This window comes from Amblyomma mixtum, chromosome 4 (assembly GCF_055824585.1).
Source record: "Amblyomma mixtum isolate Tamu chromosome 4, ASM5582458v1, whole genome shotgun sequence".
Lineage (NCBI taxonomy): Eukaryota > Metazoa > Arthropoda > Arachnida > Ixodida > Ixodidae > Amblyomma > Amblyomma mixtum.
Window position 1 is genome coordinate 107,774,883 of NC_143015.1, and position 20,095 is coordinate 107,794,977.

Here is a 20,095-nt window from a genome sequence, read left to right on the forward strand (position 1 = left end):
CTTTGGGACGTTAAACCTAATAAACCACGCCAAACTAGACACTTTCAGAGTGCATTTTTGTGTATTCCCCGCATGGGAGCGGAAATATACTCTATAGACCCGTTAAAAAATGGACCTACTTCTGAGAATTCATTGGGAACTGGGAACCTTGCAGGCACAGCACACGAAGTGGCCGGGGACGTGTACGCGGCAACAGACTTTATGATCCGCATCACTGAGTTCAATTACGAAGGCACAGGAGACATTGTCCAAGCAAGTCATCACTGGAACCACGGACGAACCAGACGACACTGGAGAAGTTCTGGAGGACTTAACAAAAGAGTGAGTCGCCTGGCAGTCGAAAGGGATGGCTTTGAAATACTCGCACGATGCGTTGATTTGTCATTACTCATCCTCATCCGGGAACATTACGCATCTCTAATGTGACCGCGCGTCACGGGTTTTTACAGCCTACAAGCCCCGCGGCAGCGCAGGCGGTAGCGGCAGGATTCCTCTGCTTGTGCTTTGTGAATTCGTTTGGATCGCACAAAAAGCGACGGGAACATTACGCATCTCTTATGTGACCGCGCGTCACGGGTTTTTACAGCCTACAAGCCCCGCGGCAGCGCAGGCGGTAGCGGCAGGATTCCTCTGCTTGTGCTTTGTGAATTCGTTTGGATCGCACAAAAAGCGACGGGAACATTACGCATCTCTTATGTGACCGCGCGTCACGGGTTTTTACAGCCTACAAGCCCCGCGGCAGCGCAGGCGGTAGCGGCAGGATTCCTCTGCTTGTGCTTTGTGAATTCGTTTGGATCGCACAAAAAGCAATGTAACGTTAAAGTCAATACCTCTGAGCTGAAAAGGGTCTTCAGAATAGTTTTCATGGTCACGCTCCACGCTATAGCTGACAAAAAAAACCAGAGCAGAATAAGTTGAAAATGAGGATACCAGCGAAGGCACTCTGGCACGGCAGTCTTTGCCTTCACCTTCGTGTCTTTAAAGCTTGGTTTCTTAAAACGCTTGAGGAACAAGGTAGCCTGAACAGCTCAGTCAGCTCGGCGTTGAAACTCTATTCAATTGACATCCATGTTGATGCAGTACAGCACATCTTGTTGCAGCACACCGCTCGAGCCGCACCGAAAAGTGTTGTGCGAATGAGGTCTAAGCGGGGGCTCTAACGGCGTGGCGACGGTAAAAAAGCAAGATCAAGTATGGTTGGAGTGCACTGGAGGATTCAGGGTAGCAGTTGAATTATGTTGATAACTGTAGCAAATGACTGCGACGAGCCGACATCTTGTACCGCAGCAGAGGCCCGTGAAGCAGCTTAAGTGAGCAGCAGTCCAGCGACGACGGTGTCCGAAGGGGACAGACGTCACTCAGCGCCATTATTACACAAGTTACCAGAAGCATACGATACATAGGCAGCGCAAAATTGTTTTTTTTTTTGCTCCACTGGGGACTTGAGGCACATTGGAACCGGAAGACCATTTCAAAATGGCAAGCGAGCCGTTCTTTATGCCCTATTATAAAGAGCAGGGAGGAAAATAGTTCATTTATCATGCTTTCACTTCATACCTACAGATTAAATATTTCCTCAAATGGAATTTACAGGGTGACGCCAGCCATTTTCAATAGAGGCGAAATTGTAGAGGCCCGTGTAACGTGCAATGTCAGTGCCCGTTAAAGAACCCTAGGTGGTCGAAATTTCCGGAGCCCTTCACTACGACGTCCCTCATAGCCTGAGTCGCTTTGTGATATTAAGCCCCTAAAACCCATTTACACACCCATTTGGTTTGATTCTTGTGTATTTAAGCAAAGTGCCCACCAAGGTAGGAGCAGTTGAATTGATTATAGGTCCCAGGAGCTTGCTAGCGAAGAGCAGCCTGGGTCTGGCAAGCCCCACAGGTGAGTGTTTGAAGTACCCACCTGGACGTGATGTTTGGTTTATTAGGGTTTAACGTTCAAAAGCGACTCAGGCTATGATGGACGCCGTAGTGAAGAGCTCCGAAAATTTCGACCACCTGGGGTTCTTGAACACGCACTAACCTCTCACAGTACACGGTCCTTTAGGATTTCGCCTTCATCGAAATTCAGCCGCCGCAGCGGATATAAAACCAGCGTCTTTCAGGCCAGCAGCCGAGAGCCATAACCACTGAGCCACCGCGGCGGGGCTGTAGATGAAGTGGCGAACCGTTTAACTACCGCACCACTGAGTGGGAAGGGATGAGGACTGGAAGATATGTACGAATATGAAGTAGAGAATGACCATTTCCGCATATATACGCATGTAAGCAGAACTAAGCCATTTTCGATAGAGGCGAAATTCTAGAGGCCCGTGTAATGTGCGATGTCAGCGTCTGTTAAAGAACGCCATGTGGTCGAAATTTCCGGAGCCCTTCTCTAGGACTTCCTTCAAAACCTTAGACTTTTTGGGACGTTAAACCCTCAATAAACCTTAAATATTATTAATTGCAATAGGAACTACCCACAATACAATTTCATGGGTCCGTTTGAATGGACTATTTGGACAACTTTAGGGCAATGTTATGGCTGAAAATGTATTCTTCCTGCCGTTGTTTACATTGAAGGTGTTCTTTCCTGCTGCTCAATACAAAATAGTTATTGCGCTATAACTTTCGGAGGAATTAAAGGGAAACTTCTTTGTCGGAAAGAAGAAAAGCCGGCTGAGAAATATTTGGCAACAGTGTGGTGCAGGTTCGGGCAGTTTGCCGCGAGGAGCGTCAGCGGGCATTTCGTGTAACCATGCAACATGTAGTTCTCCGCAAAGAGACCATGCTGCTGGTTTTGTGCCAAGACTAAAACTCTGGGAAGGAGGCTTGGAAGGTAGCGCACGTGACAAAACGGCTTGCAGACCTGAAATGTTCAATGAAATTGCATAGGGGGTTACGCAAGGTTTTTCATGTCCAACATTCTCGGAGAAAAATGATAAAAATTGGAAAATTTAGACATATTGTTACGGAAATATTCAAGAAAATTTTCGTTCTTCTACGAAGCGAAATCTTTATTTTAAAGAGTTTCCATCGAGCACATCGAGCAGTTGAGACTGCCGTAGGAAACCAATGGGGAGCGTGTTTAAAGCAAAAACGTACACAGAAAAAAAAAGCAAGACAGCCGTCGGGTGATTTGGGGATATTTTGATTATCATAGTGAATTATTGCATTATATGAAAAAATTGCATTCATGAATGTTTTTCCGCTGAAACATACTTTTGTCCAGAATTGTTGGGTATGTACAAGCAGACTTTATGAGCTGTGAATTACTTCACACAGGCAACTCGCACGTATATAATGACACAGCTGGCCTATCACGGCACTGTTCAGGGATCATACTTTTTGTTTTGTGGATCACTCGCTAGAGTTTTCTTGTGATGAGCGCAATCTTCAGCGACATTTTTTGTTACGCTTGCAGGACCTTCAGCTCTGGTCTCCACTCCCTGGCTCTGCCCAGTGAGAAGCACGCATTGAAGGGCAGCAAGCCGTCAGGTAAGCTCTGGCTGTCGGTGCCACTTTAGAGCTGCTGTGTCTACCTGTGTCAGAGTTTCCTGCGATAACGTAAGAAGTTGGGCTAGTTGGTACGTATTTATGCGATCGCCTTTAGCATTGACAATGAGGAGGTATTTTTATTTTCTCCCACACAATGCCCTGCTGGAATGTGTCCAGCGCTGCCTTGTTGAGGACAATGACAAAATCAATTTGAGATCAAAGTGTGGCGCGTCGGTTGAACATTTCGTTGAATAAGTTTTTTTATCCGCGGTCAACCTTTGTGGGTTGGTGCAATACCTTCTACGTTCAGAGTTCTGGTGTATGTATTGGATCTTCCCCGTTACGCCCACTCTTTGCAATATTTTTCTGAGCCGTATTGACAGAAATGCCGTAAGACAGGCTATGAGGCGGTATGGTGTAACGGTAGATGGTATATAAGTGATAGTATAACGCTTCATCAGTGTTGTGCTTCTTGCAGAATGGCAATCCACACCGCACACTGGCGCTGGTCCGACCCTCCTGGCCCTGGCAGAGCCCAACGGGTGGTCGTCTAGAATTCCTGCGTCGCGTCGGCGTGATGGTTGGCATCATGCAAGCAACACCATCGCATCCCCCCCTTCACTACGGTGGGCACGTGAGTGACTTTTGCCATGTAACAGATTTCGTTCTTATTGCTTCAATAGATACGGAAGAGTGTTCTCCATTGATAAAGTTAGGCATCGACATCTTTATGGAATTGCTTGTTGCAAGCCCTTCATTACTTTTCTCGTGGCATTATTCTGGTCATGAACTAATCGGTCTTTCATCAAGAACTTTGTTTGGACAAGACTCTAAGGCATGCTCAGATGTGTGCACGGCTCTCTGCAGTCATATATGCATGCCTTTCCGGACATTGGTTTTGCAAACGCTTCCGTCGATAGTCGCACGAAGACAATAGCAGTTCTTCTGTTGCGGAATGTTAGGCAAGATGGAATCCGCCTTAGATATAAATCAGGATACGCTAACACAGTAACATATTACTCATCGTTGGCAAATGTCGCACTGCTCTGTTGAGGATAACAATATTCAGCTGATCTGAGCCCCTTCCATTTCCGTGAAAAAGATGGGCATTCAGTTGTAATTTACGATATTCAGGGTGCACCAACGGTCCTCTGTCACTCGCGACAAGGGGTTAGGTTATAGTGGGCCGAGGAAACTTCCACCAGTTGCAAGTGGATGGTGCAGTCAACTCTTTGAGTTCGTATAGTCAAGTGTACTTTATTATATTTGCAACGGGAGGCGAAGAATGCTCTCTACTTCTCTCTCAGCATTTTCATGAATAGTGCCGTGTGTGATCAGAGCGCCCTCTGCGAGCGCTTCAGATTTAGCTGCGCAGGTAGTATAGATGAATTCACTAACTAGACATGCCCAAATAAGTGTGGTTTGAACGGAAAAGCTTCTTTTGTTCCAAAGATACAGCAAACGCTGTCGCCACAGTCTCTGATAGTATTAGTTGCGTACAATACGCCGCCACCATTTAATGAAATCTTCAGCGCCTTTTTTCGTTAGTGCTGTAATATAAACCGAAGGTTTGTGGTAAGAACGTATGAAAAAACCAGCCAAACAGACGGGGACAAAGGAGCAAAGGAGAGACGAGGCATACACAACGACTGGAGTAAAAGTTGTTAGTCCAGTCGTTGCGTGTGCCTCGTCTCTCCTTTGTCCCAGTTTTTGTGACTGGTGTTTTCGTAAGGATGTACCAAGTAACCCAGATTTGAACTCTCCTGCAATCGTTTATGGTAACCGAAAGGTCCTGGAATTTTCTTTACCAATCAAATTACGCAATGCTGCTTAAGTCGTGATGTCGTGACCGGAAATACGGGTCACTTGTCGTCCCGCTGCCGCTGTGTTTGCATTTTAGGGTGTCCAACTAATGCGCTTGGATTAAAGTGGATACATTTAGAGTACAGTTTTTTTGCATACCCAGCATTTGCGCGGGAACATAATATTTATCAAATGCTGTTACTGTTGACGAAGGCGCTCATGTATGCCGAATACTTTGTGATGGTTGTATGGGGAGTGGAATATATTTTCGGGCACGATCTGAATGAGTGCGACATTATGTCCAACCAGCAATTTGGGGAAACAAAATGGACGAGAAAGTGTCATGTCTTCTAGGGATAACACACAGTATTATCAATGATTCATTATTTCGTGGTTTGAACGGCGTAAAGATATGAAATGTTCAATGGAATTGTATAGGGGGGTGTGGAAGGTTGTTCATTTTCAACATTCTCGGACAAAATTTATAAAAATTGGAAAATTGTGACATTTGGTTATAAAAATCTTGAAGGTAATTGTTCATTATTATACGAAGCAAAATCTTTAATTGAAAGCGTTTTCCTCGATCACATAAAGCAGTTGAGACTGCCGTCGAACACCAATGGGGAACGCGTTTGACGGTAGCAAAAACGTCCACAGAAAAAAAAATCCGAGGCTGCCATAGAGTGAGCTGCAGGTACATTGATTGTTGTGGTGAATCTTGCATTATACTAAAAATTTTGTTCATAAGATTTTCCACTCACAAATGCTTTTGTCCAGAATGGTTGCGTATATGGCTGGTAATCCGGCCATGAGTGTACAAGTTTTGGAGCATAGTTTTTTCTATTATTCTAGGCTTTTGAGGAAAAGAAGAGATGGATAAGCTACACACACATAAAGCGACAGTGCAGCGAGAGCACAGGATGCACAACATGCTACCACGCGTATTGAGTATGTTTGTTCGCCGGTCCAAAGCCACTTGTTCGGTGCAGCCTACAGTCGCGAACTTCCCGCCTGCTTCGTAACCTTTAGCTCATTATGCGGCGCCCCAACAGGCGAAGCGTGAACGACGCCGATTCTTCGTTGCCATGGAAACAACCGGCAGCAGGCACACCGGATGACCGTGGTGCGTCGCAGCCGCATGCAGCATGTGCTGTTCCATGCGGCACGACGCACCTATGGGGCGAGTGAAGCGGCCCGTCACAGCGACGCGCTGAGCTGCACATAGCGATAAACCTGTTCGGGTGCACATCTGCCATGGAGCTGGCAAAGCTGGGGATGCCGTACATGGTAAGTTTACGGCTCACAGCTGACTATCATATTTCAATGCGTTTGCCCCTTCGATCGTTTCCTCTGAAGAAGCTGTACGGGTTTATGGTGCGAATGGCAAACTGGCAAATGGCAAACTTAATGGCAAACTGTGCAATCAGGGAAAAGGACACGGAAAGGGGACCGCAGTTTTGGGATTTCTTGCGCAGGCTTTGGCGTCACCTTCATTGCACGGAAAGAATTGTGTTATCATTGATGGAACACGAAGCGTTCGAAAGCTTACACAAAAGTAAGTGAGCCCGAAAAGACGTGCCTTGTAAAATAAGGCAGATTTATACTTTCAAATTGAGAGGAATTTTTCTCCGGATTGAGAAAAAAATATAAGCTTGTTACAACATTCAATGAGAGGACATAAAATATTTATGTCTTTTTACACCATACCACATCATCATCACGACTAAAAAGATTCAGGAGGGCGCTTTGTTGACCTAACGTGCGATGAGGCGGAAGTCTTAAGCGTCGTGTTGCTACTTGTGTCACTGATGTGTGGTTAAGATGGTAAGCTTCGCCTCTAAGAGTGGAACGTGACAGTGTCTTGCAACGCTGCCAGGGAGTCCATAGAACGCCATCGCCTTTTCGGTTCTACGCCTTTCTCGTCAGTAAATTGGTTTTGTAGGAAAGGAAATGTATCTGTCTCTTATATCTCGGTGGACACCTAAACCTCGCCGTAAAGGGGATGGAAGGAAGGTGAGAGTGAACGAAGACACCGTATTCACTAGACGCTATTCACTAGACGCGCCTTTGTTCATTCCAAACTATCGAGCTAGCAATAAAGACCGAAAAAAGAGCTGCCATGGCAGAGAGGTTAGCCTGCTCGTCTCGCACTGCGGTTTCCCTGGTTCGATTGGCCCCGTTTGAAATTCGGGCACTGTGACGTTCCGACCATTTCAACCAATACAAAAGCGTGACATTTCTAACGACAGCTCCTCTTTACAACGTTGAGGCATTAAAGGCTTCCGCTTTAGTAGAAGGTAAGCGCTTATATAGTTCCCTTAGCTTCCACTACGTGGCGCATAGTGCTGAGCATTATATATAGCGGATTGACATCATCGATGACGTAACAAAGAAACGGAATGACCGAATGCCGCCCACTCGAGAGCTATGGGCCACAAGAGTAGCAGCTCTGTCAGGGCTCTGTCCCGAATTCTTGGTAATGACCATCCATACCGAACCTCACGCACCGCCCCAAACCATACAAGAGAATTAATTATATACCATACCTTACCATACTACACCACACTATGACATGCCGTACCATACCATACCACATCAGACCATATAACTGAGAAAAATTAGGTACCAAGGTGTAACCGCTTTATCATTTTCCTCACGTTGCTTAGGCAAATTGCCTTTCGAAACAACTAAAACTTGTGTGTCGTGCGCTACTGCTACTGCAGCAGGCCCTTTGACTAAACATTATGGGTGAGTCAATAAGGACATTTCGCGGTTGTCCAGTGTATGAATTGGATGCGAGTTGTATATGTTGTTCCATCACGTCGCACCCTCACACTTTTTCATCTACACTTACGGGCAGTTTTATCGGACAATTATGACTCTGTACTCACTCTTGCAAACATCGCCCCCCCCCCCCCCCCCTCTATGCCAATCACTTAATTGGGTATTGAAACGAAGCGTACTGCTTGATAACTGTAAACCGGTCCCTGGTTATTTTAATGCCTTAATGAAGATAGTTCTCTATTATGTATCATACACTGCTCAAGTATGACAATGGTGCTTGTAGGATTCGTCAGTGGTTACATCTGGGCTACGGCATTCGCTGTACAAGAAAAATTTGGCGCTTTTAACAAAGTGACGAAAGCCGTTAGCCGACTATAACGCTGCTCTAGCCCTAAACCAAATGCACTAATGCAAGCCATTGTTTCACGGGGTTAACCCCTCCTTACTACTGAAATGTGAGACCTTCGAAAAGCCGGAGCGACGATTCTCACTTCGGCGTAGAGTCGAGCACGTGCCTAGCGTTCAAGACACCCATCGTTGGGATCTAGGTGCCGTTGGGGTTTTTCAGGCAAAAACCAGAGTCCAAATTAGAACTTAATACCCAGTGCTGGGGTGCCTACTGATCTGGATGACCATAACCGACAACGAACTTCACCACCGCCTCCTGTATCAGTGCACTGATTAACCGCTCGCGGAAATCGAACGTGTGACGCAGTGGAATGTGCGAGGAATTTGATTCGAACCGGTCGTCATTCCAAACTGAACCTGGGAATGTTTAACACTATAACCTTATCGGATCGTAATAGCCGAACATTAGTTGGTAACTAACTATTAGAGCAACTCGTCGTTATTAAACGTATGTGATAGGGCTATGCGACGGTACGACAACAGGTTAAGAGTAAATAATGTTAACAGGTTGGTGCATCATTGACCTTATTTTAGAGCTCAGCTTTTAGGCGCCCGTTCCTGCGTTCCGCGTCGTCATTGTCGTTGTCGCGTAACCGGTTGTCCGAGTAGCACAGCGAAACGCGCCCTGGAGGTGTCCGCCACGGTAGGAACCCAGAGGGTGGCTAGCAGCGGGACAGGCCAGCTGTGAGGTTTCGCAGGTGGCGTGCCAAGTGGTGCGCTCAAACTTCGCATTATAGACTACCATAATCGTCTTCCAATTTTCTGTATGTTCCCTAAAACTGGCATTACCGTTCCACGGTAGCCATCATTAAATTTCAAAAGTCTATTATCAGAAATCTTTGGAAGACTTCTCTGAAACACCCGGTTTCCATATGTGTGCGCTTGGTCTCCACAGGATGGCTTTCGGCGCCTTGGTTGTGGAAAGCCTTGCTGCCTGCCCAGTTGAGGACAGCATCGTCGGCTTGTCTGTCCTGAACTTCAAGGAGTGGTCGTACCCCGTCTGCTTCCCGGGATGTTTAAAGTAAGTATGGAGCATCGCATTGCCTGCTACAGTCGTGCTACTTCGAAATTGGGATGAATTGCGATTGTGGCATTCAGGGGCGCTGTATACCTATCTTACCAGCAACCACGTACGGGACAGCAAGATCAAGGCGGAAGAAAAGGTTTGGGCTTAGTTTGATGACGGAGCACGTATCTACGGAAACAAAAATGCCAGTCTTAACTTTAACGGGGTGTAAAAAAAAGACAGTGGGTAAAGAACTCGTCATTTGGTGATAGCCTAGTTATACTGAAGAAGTGGGCATGGTCAGAACAATGCTATACAGAGAGCAGAATACCGATGCCCCCTAAGGCTAACAGGGTGGATTGCAACAGAAGATACACGTAACACGTAAGGAGGGTGGTGGATTAAGATGGGTGGATGAGATTAGGAACTTGGTGACTGTACGGTGGCCGCGGATCGCTCAGAAGACGGTTAGTTTAGAGAAATATATCCTTCCGCGTAGGTGCAGTGAGACAGTGTATCGCCTGCTCTTGGAGATTACCTAGGCGGTCTGAAGCGTAGGCAGTGCTGTGAAAAGACAAAACAAAACCCTCGTCCCTTCCCGTTGTAACTTCCGGGGCTAGCACCACCTGCTTTTTTTCTTATTTGCGTAGCTGAAAATTTTATTGTAAATAAATTGCCGTCCATTAAAGACGCCAACGCCACCATTTGTACCTATGCCGTTTTCGTTTGAGAACGCTTGTTTTTCTAGGCCTAGCAAGTAAGCAGCGTACTTCTTGCTACTGGATTGATATTGTGCTGTGTACTAGGTTATATGGGAGCGTCGAGCAGGATTTCTTCATAAACAGGGAATTAGGGCCTTGTCCATGGTTCCAAATGGACTCCATGCCTCGCTTTCCAGGACAACCAAGACGATCGGCTCTGCTCGACATTACAAGCTAGCGCCATCCGTCGGCTGTCAGTGTCGAACGCCACATGGTAGTATTTTCGGAGCGACACATCAAGAATGCTGGGAGATGAGGCATGAAGTTCTTAATAGAGATTTCCTGTCCTTCCTACGCACTGCAGAATGATGTTCAGAAAATGCGTCCTGCACTCGTTTCGACTAATTCCGAGGGCCGTAGGAAATCAAAGGGGTCTACTAAATGTCGAACATTCTTCCGGCAATTTCTGATGTTCAAGAACACTTGTCGTTGAGCGAGTTCGTCAGTTCCCATGTTTGTTCCGGACACAGCGCAAGAATCAACGGAACACAAGGACTAGGAGGACGACACGACGGAGTGTTGAACGACAGTTATTTCGAAAAGAGGCGAACCCGTATTTAAGAGAAGCTTATCATACCATATGACCAAGGCAAAAGGACTGCAGGGAACAAGCAGACAAAACTCCAGCTGTAGCAAAAAAATCCGGTGACTGAAGCGAAAGAAATGTCATGACCACAAGCCAACAGTATAATAGCAGGATGAAAGAATGAACAGCGATAACGCTGCAACTCAGGTGATAGCTCAATATTGTGACGAAGACGCAGCTGGCAGTGGCGCGGGACGGAGCGCCCGCGCTAGGCCAGCGGCCATTAAATCATCTCATAGCCATCGTTCACCACGCCTCATTCTTCGGCTGGCCGCCGCGTTACATTTGGTGTGAGGTGCCGGGGTCCCTTCATCGCCATCCTGGTCACGGAGCTTCGGCGTCCTGGGCCTGCCGTGGACGTCGGCCGTGAGTACCTGGTCAGCGCCTCACGGCCGTGCCCAGCCCGCCCAACCTGAACCGACCTCGCCGCTCACCCCAGCCCCGTCCCCTGCCCGGACCACACGACACGACGACCCAAGACCCGACGGACCCGGGACCCCACCGACCCAAGACACCACCGACCCAAGACCCCACTGACCCAAGACCCAAACCTGAAGACACCGCCCCCCTGCCCCGCCGTTCGGTGCGTCCAGAGACCTCGACCGTCAGCTCCTGGCACCCTACGGCGCGGATGCTTCGTGAACCGGGACTCATTCTCTCATCTTTCTCATCGTGGAGGCCAGCACTGCAGCATCTTCTACATATTGTTCGATCCTTCACTCAAGACCATCGCCATTTCGCCGTCTGTTCGTCACCGATCGGGACGATCGCTCGGAGGCCCCGGGTAGTGTGACGAAGACGAAGCTGGCAGTGGCACGGGACGGAGCGCCCGCGCTAGGCCAGCGGCCATTAAATCATCTCATAGCCATCGTTCACCACGAATAATTCTTCGGCTGGCCGCCGCGCTACAAAATCAACCACCACTCCACTCACAGCACTGAAGTTGGAAAAAGCTTTTCTTCGAAGAACAACCAAAAATGGTTGGTTTGGTGGGTTTATTGTGGTTTAACGTCTGAAAGCAACTCAGGCTATGAGGGACGCTGTAGTGAAGGGCTCCAGAAATTTCGACTACCTGGGGTTCTTTAACGTGCACTGATATCGCACAGTACACGGGCCTCTAGAATTTCGCCTCCATCGAAATTCAGCCGCCGCGCCGGGATCGAACTCCCGGGCCAGTAGTCGAGCGCCGTAACTACTGAGCCACCGCGGTAGGGCCAACCAAAAATGAATAAATACCAAGAGAACAAAGAAGCAAAAGCGAATCCTAGGATCAATATGGCGGAAGAATAGTGGAAAAATGAAAATTTTTTACGACTAGAAAGGTACGACTAGAAAGACAAAGCACATGGCTAACAATTAAAAAAGCCAAAAACCGAAATAAAATGATAAGTAACAATATGAAGACTAAAAATAATAGAAGTGAAAAAGAAGATGGAATTTTTTTTTTTAAATTGTGACCGGATGAAAGGACTGGTAGCCGTGACACTGAGAGGATTAAAGCCCAACACTGCGCTCCGTCCTGTTGTCCTCTTTGCTCTTGTGTTCCGTCAATTCTTGCGCTGTGTGCTACAAAACATGGATGTTCAGCGCCATGCATCAAGTGATGGCGGTCATAGAAATTAGAAGAGATTGTGATAATTCCAAGCCAATAGAAGGCATGTTTCAATACAGAGGCTTATCGAAAACTGAGGTTGATCCACATTATAAGTGTGACCGACATTGGGCTCGCTGATGATGCTGATGAAATCGCTTGACGAGGAAAAAAGGGGAGGAAGAATTATGGGAAGGTCCTCATTCCCATATTCCGTTGGGAAGGAGCGCCGTTCGTGCTCATTCGACGCGGTCTCGTTGATCCTCAAGTCTGAGCCGTTCCAAGTTGGCTGTTCTATTAAAGCTTTGGAACTTTTAGCCAGGCAGGTCCATATTATATGAAATGTCTGTATACTGGCCGCCGGATTTATTACACTTTGAATTAAAAGCCTCTCAATTCATTTTCAGATGTTAAAAGGTTGTTTTGTTGTCTAAGTTGACACGAATAGATACAAAGCTTGATGCACTGCCGCAGCCATTCAGTTCATCGTGCGGTCACATAAGGCGAAATACTGTGCAGTACTGTCGTTCATAAGGCAGTCTATGAGGCAGGTGCGTTACTGTGTCACGTTTCCTCAGTGATGTGCCTCTTGCAGAACTGCCATCCACACCGACCACCGGCGCTGGTCCGACCCTCCTGGCCCTGGCCGAGTCCAACGGGCGGTCGTCTGGAATTCCTGCGTCGCGTCTGCGTGATGGTTGGCATCACGCAGCCATTGTCACCACAGACTTCCTTGCGCTACGGTGGGCGCGTGAATGACTTTACTAAGCAACAGATCTTATTGGTATTGTAGGTACGAATTGCGCACAAAAAACACACGCAGGCAAAAACACGAGGGAGACTGAAAGACTATTTCATGCTGCCTGCATCGCCTCTCAGAGTATCGTCTATTTCTGGTCAGTTGTGTGATAATGCCGCTAAGTGACGTCTGTCCTCTTTGGATACCTTCGTCGCTGGACCGCTGCTCACTTCAGCTGCCTCACGTTCCTCTGCTGCGGTACAAGATGTCGGTTCGTCGCAGTCTTACGCTACAGTAACCTGTATAATTTAACTGATACCCTGAAGCTTCCAGTGCGCTCCAGTCATATTTGATCTTGCTTTGTTACTGTCTCCACCGCGTTAGAGCCCCCGCTTAGACCTTATTCAAAGAACATTTTTCTGTGCGGTTCCCGAGGCGTGCTGCAACAGGATGTGCTGTACTGCATCAACATGGATGTGCGATAGAACAGAGTTTCAACGCCGAGCTGACTGAGCTGATCAGGCTACCTTGTTCCTCAAACGTATTAAAAAACCAAGCTTAAAGACGCAAAGAAGAAAGCCAAGACTCCCGCGCCAGAGTACCTTCGCTGGTATCCTCATTTTCAACTTATTCTGCTCCGGTTTTTTGTCGGCTATAGCATCGTGCACAACCATGCAAAATATTCTGAGGACATTTTTCACCTCTGAAGTATTGATTTTAAAGTTACATCGCTTTTTCTGTGATCCAAACGAATTCACAAAGCACAAGCAGAGGAATCCTGCCGCTACCACCTGCGCCGCCGCGGGGCTTGTAGACTGCAAAAACCCGTGACGCGCGGTGACCCTAGAGCAGCGTAAATTGCCCACGATGAGGATGAGTAATGACAAATCAACGCATCGAGCGAGTATTTCAAAGCCAGTCCTTTCGACTGCCAGGGGGCTCACTTTTTTGTTAAGTCCTCCAGAACTTCTCCAGTGTCGTCTGGTTCGTCCGTCATTCCAGCGATGACTTGCGCAGCGCTTCCTCTGCCATCGTAAATGAACTCAGTGATGCAGTGATGCCCTGGCCGAGTCCAACGGGCGGTCGTCTGGAATTCCTGCGTCGCGTCTGCGTGATGGTTAGCATCACGCAGCCATTGTCACCACAGACTTCCTTGCACTACGGTGGGCGCGTGAATGACTTTACTAAGCAACAGATCTTATTGGTATTGTAGGTACGAATTGCGCACAAAAAACACGCAGGCAAAAACACGAGGGAGACTGAAAGACAATTTCAGGCTGCCTGCATCGCCTCTCAGAGTATCGTCTATTTCTGGTCAGTTGTGTGATAATGCCGCTAAGTGACGTCTGTCCTGTTTGGATACCGTCGTCGCTGGACGCCTGCAGGTGCGTTATTGTGCCACGTTTCCTCAGTGATGTGCCTCTTGCAGAACTGCCATCCACACCGACCACCGGCAATGGTCTGACCCTCCTGGCCCTGGCCGAGTCCAACGGGCGGTCGTCTGGAATTCCTGCGTCGCGTATGCGTGATGGTTGGCATCACGCAGCCATTGTCACCACAGACTTCCTTGCGCTACGGTGGGTGCGTGAATGACGCGTGGATGTAATACAGCACATCCTGTTGCAGCACGCCTTGGGAACCGCACAGAAAAATGTTCTTTGAATAAGGTCTAAGCGGGGGCTCTAACGCGGTGGAGACAGTAACAAAGCAAGATCAAATATGTCTGGAGCGCACTGGAAGCTTCAGGGTATCAGTTAAATTATACAGGTTACTGTAGCGTAAGACTGCGACAAGCCGACATCTTGTACCGCAGCAGAGGAACGTGAGGCAGCTGAAGTGAGCAGCGGTCCAGCGACGACGGTATCCAAAGAGGACAGACGTCACTTAGCGGCATTATCACACAACTGACCAGAAAAAGACGATACTCTCAGAGGCGATGCAGGCAGCCTGAAATCGTCTGTTTTTTTTTTTACTCCACTGGGCACTTCAGGCACATAGGAACCAGAAGACCACTTCAAAATGGCAAGCGAGCCGTTCTGTATGCCCTGTTATTAAGACCAGAGAGAAAAATAGTTCATTTAACATGCTTTCACTTCATACCTACGGATTAAATATTTCCTCAAATGGAATTTAAAGGGCGACGCCAGCCATTTTGGGTAGAGGCGAAATTCTAGAGGCCCGTGTGCTGTGCGATGTCAGTGCCCGTTAAAGAACCCCAGGTGGTCGAAATTTGCGGAGCCCTTCACTACGGCGTCCCTCGTAGTCTGTGTAGCTTTGTGACGTTACGCCCCCACAAACCGATTTACACACCCATTTGGTTTGATTCTTGTGGATTTAAACCAACTGCCCAAGGCGCTGAACGCGCCCATTAAGGCTCTCGCGTCTTATGTGTCCCCTCGTGTTTTTGTGTGAGCTGAGAGTTGAGCGGCATTTCCTCGTGCCTCGAAATGTCAAAAAGCAGAAACTTCAGATACCGGGTGTTGAAGCGAACGCTTTCGGGAATTTTCGGAAATTAGCTTTTTGGGGTGAAATTATGGTTTTTGCGGCATGGTGTCGCCAGGCCTGGCGGACACCGGAAAACTGGTCAATCCTATTAAGAAAAAAGCTGGTTAACTGGTTTCTAATAACTTCTTGACTATTACAGTTGGCTGCCTGGTTACAGTTGGAGATCTGCGGCCGGTCGTTGGCGGTAGTCATATCAGTTTTTGGAATTTCCAGAGCGCGATTCCGCTCGGCGCTGTGGCTCCACAAAATTTGGCTTGAAGAGTTCCTTTTCCTGCGTGCTTTCAAAAGCGCATGTAATTTCGCACGGTGCAGCTAAACTTTGTCGAGCCACAGCGGCGAGGGTGGTTGCGTTTTCGGAGTTCTGAAAACTGGTATGGCTATTGCTGGCGGCTGGCTTCAGATCTCTAATTGACACTAGGCGCCTAACATTAATGGCTGAAAATTCGATTATTTAAAATTGGTTGACCTGCTAGCTACCTAAGACGATTCACCGGTTTTTGGTGCCCGCCAACATTGGTTGCACTGCGCCGGAGGGGCCTTATTTTTGCCCAGGAACCTCTTTCTCAATGTTTTTGAAAGTCCTCGCTAAAACACCTGGTATATACCAATGTTCCCATACATATAACCGAGGCGAGAAAGTAGTTAACGACTAGTGAGAAGGGAACGCGGAACGTACCCGAATTTTCGCTTAGAAGGTGAGGGCTCGTGGCAAGAGCTCTTTTGATAGTTTTTTTAAGTAACATGAAAGCACATGCAGTTTTCTGACTGACGCACGACTAGCTGGAAAGGGGTTTTTATCTGCTTATTTTGCATAGGAATAAAAGGTTTACCAGGAAGGAATTTCTTAAGCACGCTTCTTTGAATCGCAAGAAATCACCAAAAGCAGTGCTCTCCTGCCTGATAATTATTTAGTTCGTCTTGGAATATTACAGAAGCCCAGGTGGTCGAAATTTCTGGAGCCCTTCACTACAGCGCCCCTCATAGCCTCAGCCCCCTTGGCACATTGAACCCCCAATGAACTATAAATATTATTAATTGCAGTACGAACGAACTATCCGCAATACATTTTAATGGATTCGCTTGAATGGGCTATTTGGACAAATTTAGGGCAATGTTTTGGCTGCAAATTCATTCTTCCTGAAGTTGTTTACCTTGAAGCTGTTCTTTAGTGCTGCTCAATATGAAATAGTTATTGCCTTGTAATTTTTGGAGGATAAAGGAAAACTGAAATGTTCAATGAAATTGTAGGGGGGGGGGGGGTGCGCGAGATTTTTCATGTCCAACATTCTCGGACAGAAATGATCAAAATTGCCAAGTTGTGACAAAATGTTACGGAAATATGGAAGGTAATTGTTCAGTCTTCTTTGAAGCTAAATCTATCTTTATTTTAAAGAGTTTCCACCGAGCACATTGAGCAGTTGAGATTGCCATAGGAAACCAATGGGGAGCGCGTTTAGCGACAGCAGAAACATTCACAGAAAAAAAAAATGCAAGACTGCCGTCAGGTGATCTGAGGACAGATATTGTTTGTTATTGTGAAATCATGCATTAATGAAAAAATTGCGTTCCTAAATCGTTTCCCACTGAAAAACACACTTGTCCAGAATTGTTCAGTATTTATAAACACTTTTTATGAGCCGTGAATCACTTCACGCACGCAACTGGCTCGCAGAAAGTGATGCCACTGTCCTCACACGGCATAGTTCAGCGATTACACTTCTTGATTTGTCGATCCCTCGCTAGAATTTTCTTGTGATGAGCATAATCTTCAGCGACATTTTCACGCTTGCAGGACCTTCAGCTGTGGTCTCCACTCCCCGGGTCTGCCCAGTGAGAAGCGGAAAGGAAAATGCCGGAAGCCGTCAGGTAAGTTCTGGCTGCCGGTGCCAGTATCGAGCTGCTGTGTCTACCTGTGTAAGAGTTTCCTGCGATAACGTAAGAAGTTGGGCTAGTTGGTGCGTATTCATGCATTTGCCTTTAGCATAGAAATTGAGGACGCATTTTATTTTCTCCCACACAATGCCCTGCTGGAATGTGTCCAGCGCTGCATCGTTGAGGACAATGATGAAATCAATTTCAGATCAAATTGCGGCACGTCGATTCCTGTCTTTTTATCTACGATCAACCTTTGTGGGTTGGTGCAATGACTTCTATGTCCAATGTTTTGGTGTATGTACTGGCTCTTCCGTTGCGCGCACCCTTTACGATATTTTTCCGAGCCGTATTGACACAAGTGTGCAAGCGAACCTCTGTGACCTTCACTTTCGCTTATTTAGGTATGTTGATAGCTTTCTGGTATTCACAAAAACAGACAACTTCAATAGGCGCGTTGGGGGTATTTTAAATGTCTTTAAAGAAAATAGCTCTGAAATGTCCTTCACTTTCGAACTTCCAAAACAGCTTCAGTTTTTAGATCTGAACTTTCAAATTTTTCTGCTGGTGTTACGTACCCAGAAATTCAAAGCTGTTGATAAATTACTCTTGTGCGCAGTCAAAAACCATTAGACATGGTGTAGCCGTTTCTTCTCTCAGATCGGGCCCCGTAAAATCATATCTGCACAATGCTCAAAAACCTTTTCATGGAGAGGTAGTCAGGCCGAGAGCACCGTGGTTCCCTGAAGCAGCCTTCTCAAGTCCATGTGAGAGGCTTGCAAGTTCTATTGGGTCCCACACTGCCAGCAGTTGGCAAGAGCGCGAAAAAAGAAAGGTTGCTGTCATCCCGTACATTCATAAAACTTTACATTGGCTCAAAAATGTAGGTGGACGCTATGATGTTGACAAAAGACTGCACTGTCTTTTACAACCTTCTCAATCGCTTATATGAGCTTAAGCTGTTCATTGAGGTCAGAACTGGCTAGCAGGGACTCCCACTGCTCTCGAAGTGCGCACACGTTTTATTACACCCCGTTTATCTTCACATTCCCACTCGTAATGTGGTCGAGCGGGGGATGAGAGTCTTCGCACTAGGGACAATCCTCCCTGTACCTAGTCGGGCACATGTTGCTACATAAGAGTAGGTTTGGGTAAAGCACTATTTCAATTTCTTTCCAGCCCAGGATTTCCCAGGGTTTTACCGCGGTCTTTGTGTGGAGGGGCATAACAGTACCTGTGGCTACGATGATGTTGCAGGCGATCAGCGAAGGACACGGCACCCGGTGTTGAGGATAGCATACGTGTCGGGCGGCTGGCGCAAGCTCGAGCTAGCCTATTTGCACCGTCGTTTCGTCGTAACCGTCCATGCCCCGGCATCAAATAAATAAAGTATACCGGGGTGAAATTTGTATTTGCATCTTTGGGCAGAATTCTCAGTGCGTTCTTGTCTGCCCTGCCGTAGGAAACATTCGTTGTGCGTGTTTGTGTGTATGTGTGTGTTTGTTGATATGTGATGTGCTGATTTTGCCATGCAGAACTGCTCAGACTGGCCAGGGGGGTCGGCAGGTTGGTGCCGAGGAATCGAGTGGCGGTAGCAGCAAAGCTCACCGCTCCGAAGAGGACACCCGATGTCCTGCCACCGTCCAGAAAGGGCAGAAAAAAGGAGGTCTGCGCAAAGGCTGCCGGATTGAAGAAAAAATCGGCCGGTGCCTCTTGCTTGCTTCGTAGAGGAAGGAACTCGGAAGGACGCGAAGTACAGCGACCTAAGACTCCTGGAGAGCAGGTTGGCGGGAGAGATAAGGCTTCCACAAGAACCGGTGTTCGGAGGTTGTACGGAGAAAACGCCGGGAGATTGCAGCCCGGTACCGAGACTCCAGGCCGCACCCTGGTGACTGAAAGGTACTAGCTCTGCCGCTGCATAAAGCTTTGAATAAATTTTGGTGTAATCTGCAATTTTCGAGTGGTTCTGCTTCGTCGGGAGGTGAGTAGAAACCCTGCATGTGTGTGGTGTATACCCTGTCTCGGATAGTCGGATGCCTCGGTGAACTTTCCGGGGTGTGAAAGAACGCTTTGAGGCCGAGGGCTACTATTCAGCCGAGAAGCCAGTACTCTCCCTCTACGGAGGTACACAAAAGAGCTCGGATCTCGGCTCTGTTGCGATCAATTGCCGCAACCCACGCTGCACAGATTCCCGACCATACAGACCCACCCATCTCCCAGCATCCCAATTCCGTTTCCCTACACCCTTTCCTTCCGGCTACTTCTTAGGGGAGACAGGGGTGTCTTCCCAGGCTCGCTCCCCTGGCTGTGAGTTCATTTTACAGCAATTTCCTCCAAGTATAATATTCTACCCTTATTTGTGCCGAATGTTTGTCCGACGCATGGACATTTTCATTTATCTGTCATTGGGTTAAGTCTGTTGTGCGTCAGCGCTGCGGGCAGTGGCTCATCAGTAGTCTTTCTTGTAACTACAGCTTAATATATTCAAGCCAGGAGTTTTCATCTGAATTGCCGCTTACAATGTGAAAAATTGCAACATGGAACGACGACCTCAT

At 47.4% G+C, this 20,095-nt stretch overlaps 1 long non-coding RNA gene across 2 annotated transcripts; it reads left to right on the forward strand.

Annotated features, from left to right (window-relative positions):
* Positions 1 to 154: 154 nt before the first annotated feature.
* LOC149347760 (uncharacterized) lies at positions 155 to 6,573 on the forward strand. Of its 2 annotated transcripts, XR_016292196.1 has the most exons (4): positions 155 to 321; positions 3,412 to 3,485; positions 3,964 to 4,119; positions 6,341 to 6,573. It is a non-coding gene; the product is annotated as an uncharacterized LOC149347760 (long non-coding RNA). The 2 variants fall into 2 exon arrangements; XR_016292195.1 differs by lacking the exon at positions 155 to 321 and having other exon boundaries at positions 3,345 to 3,485.
* The last annotated feature ends 13,522 nt before the right edge of the window (positions 6,574 to 20,095 follow it).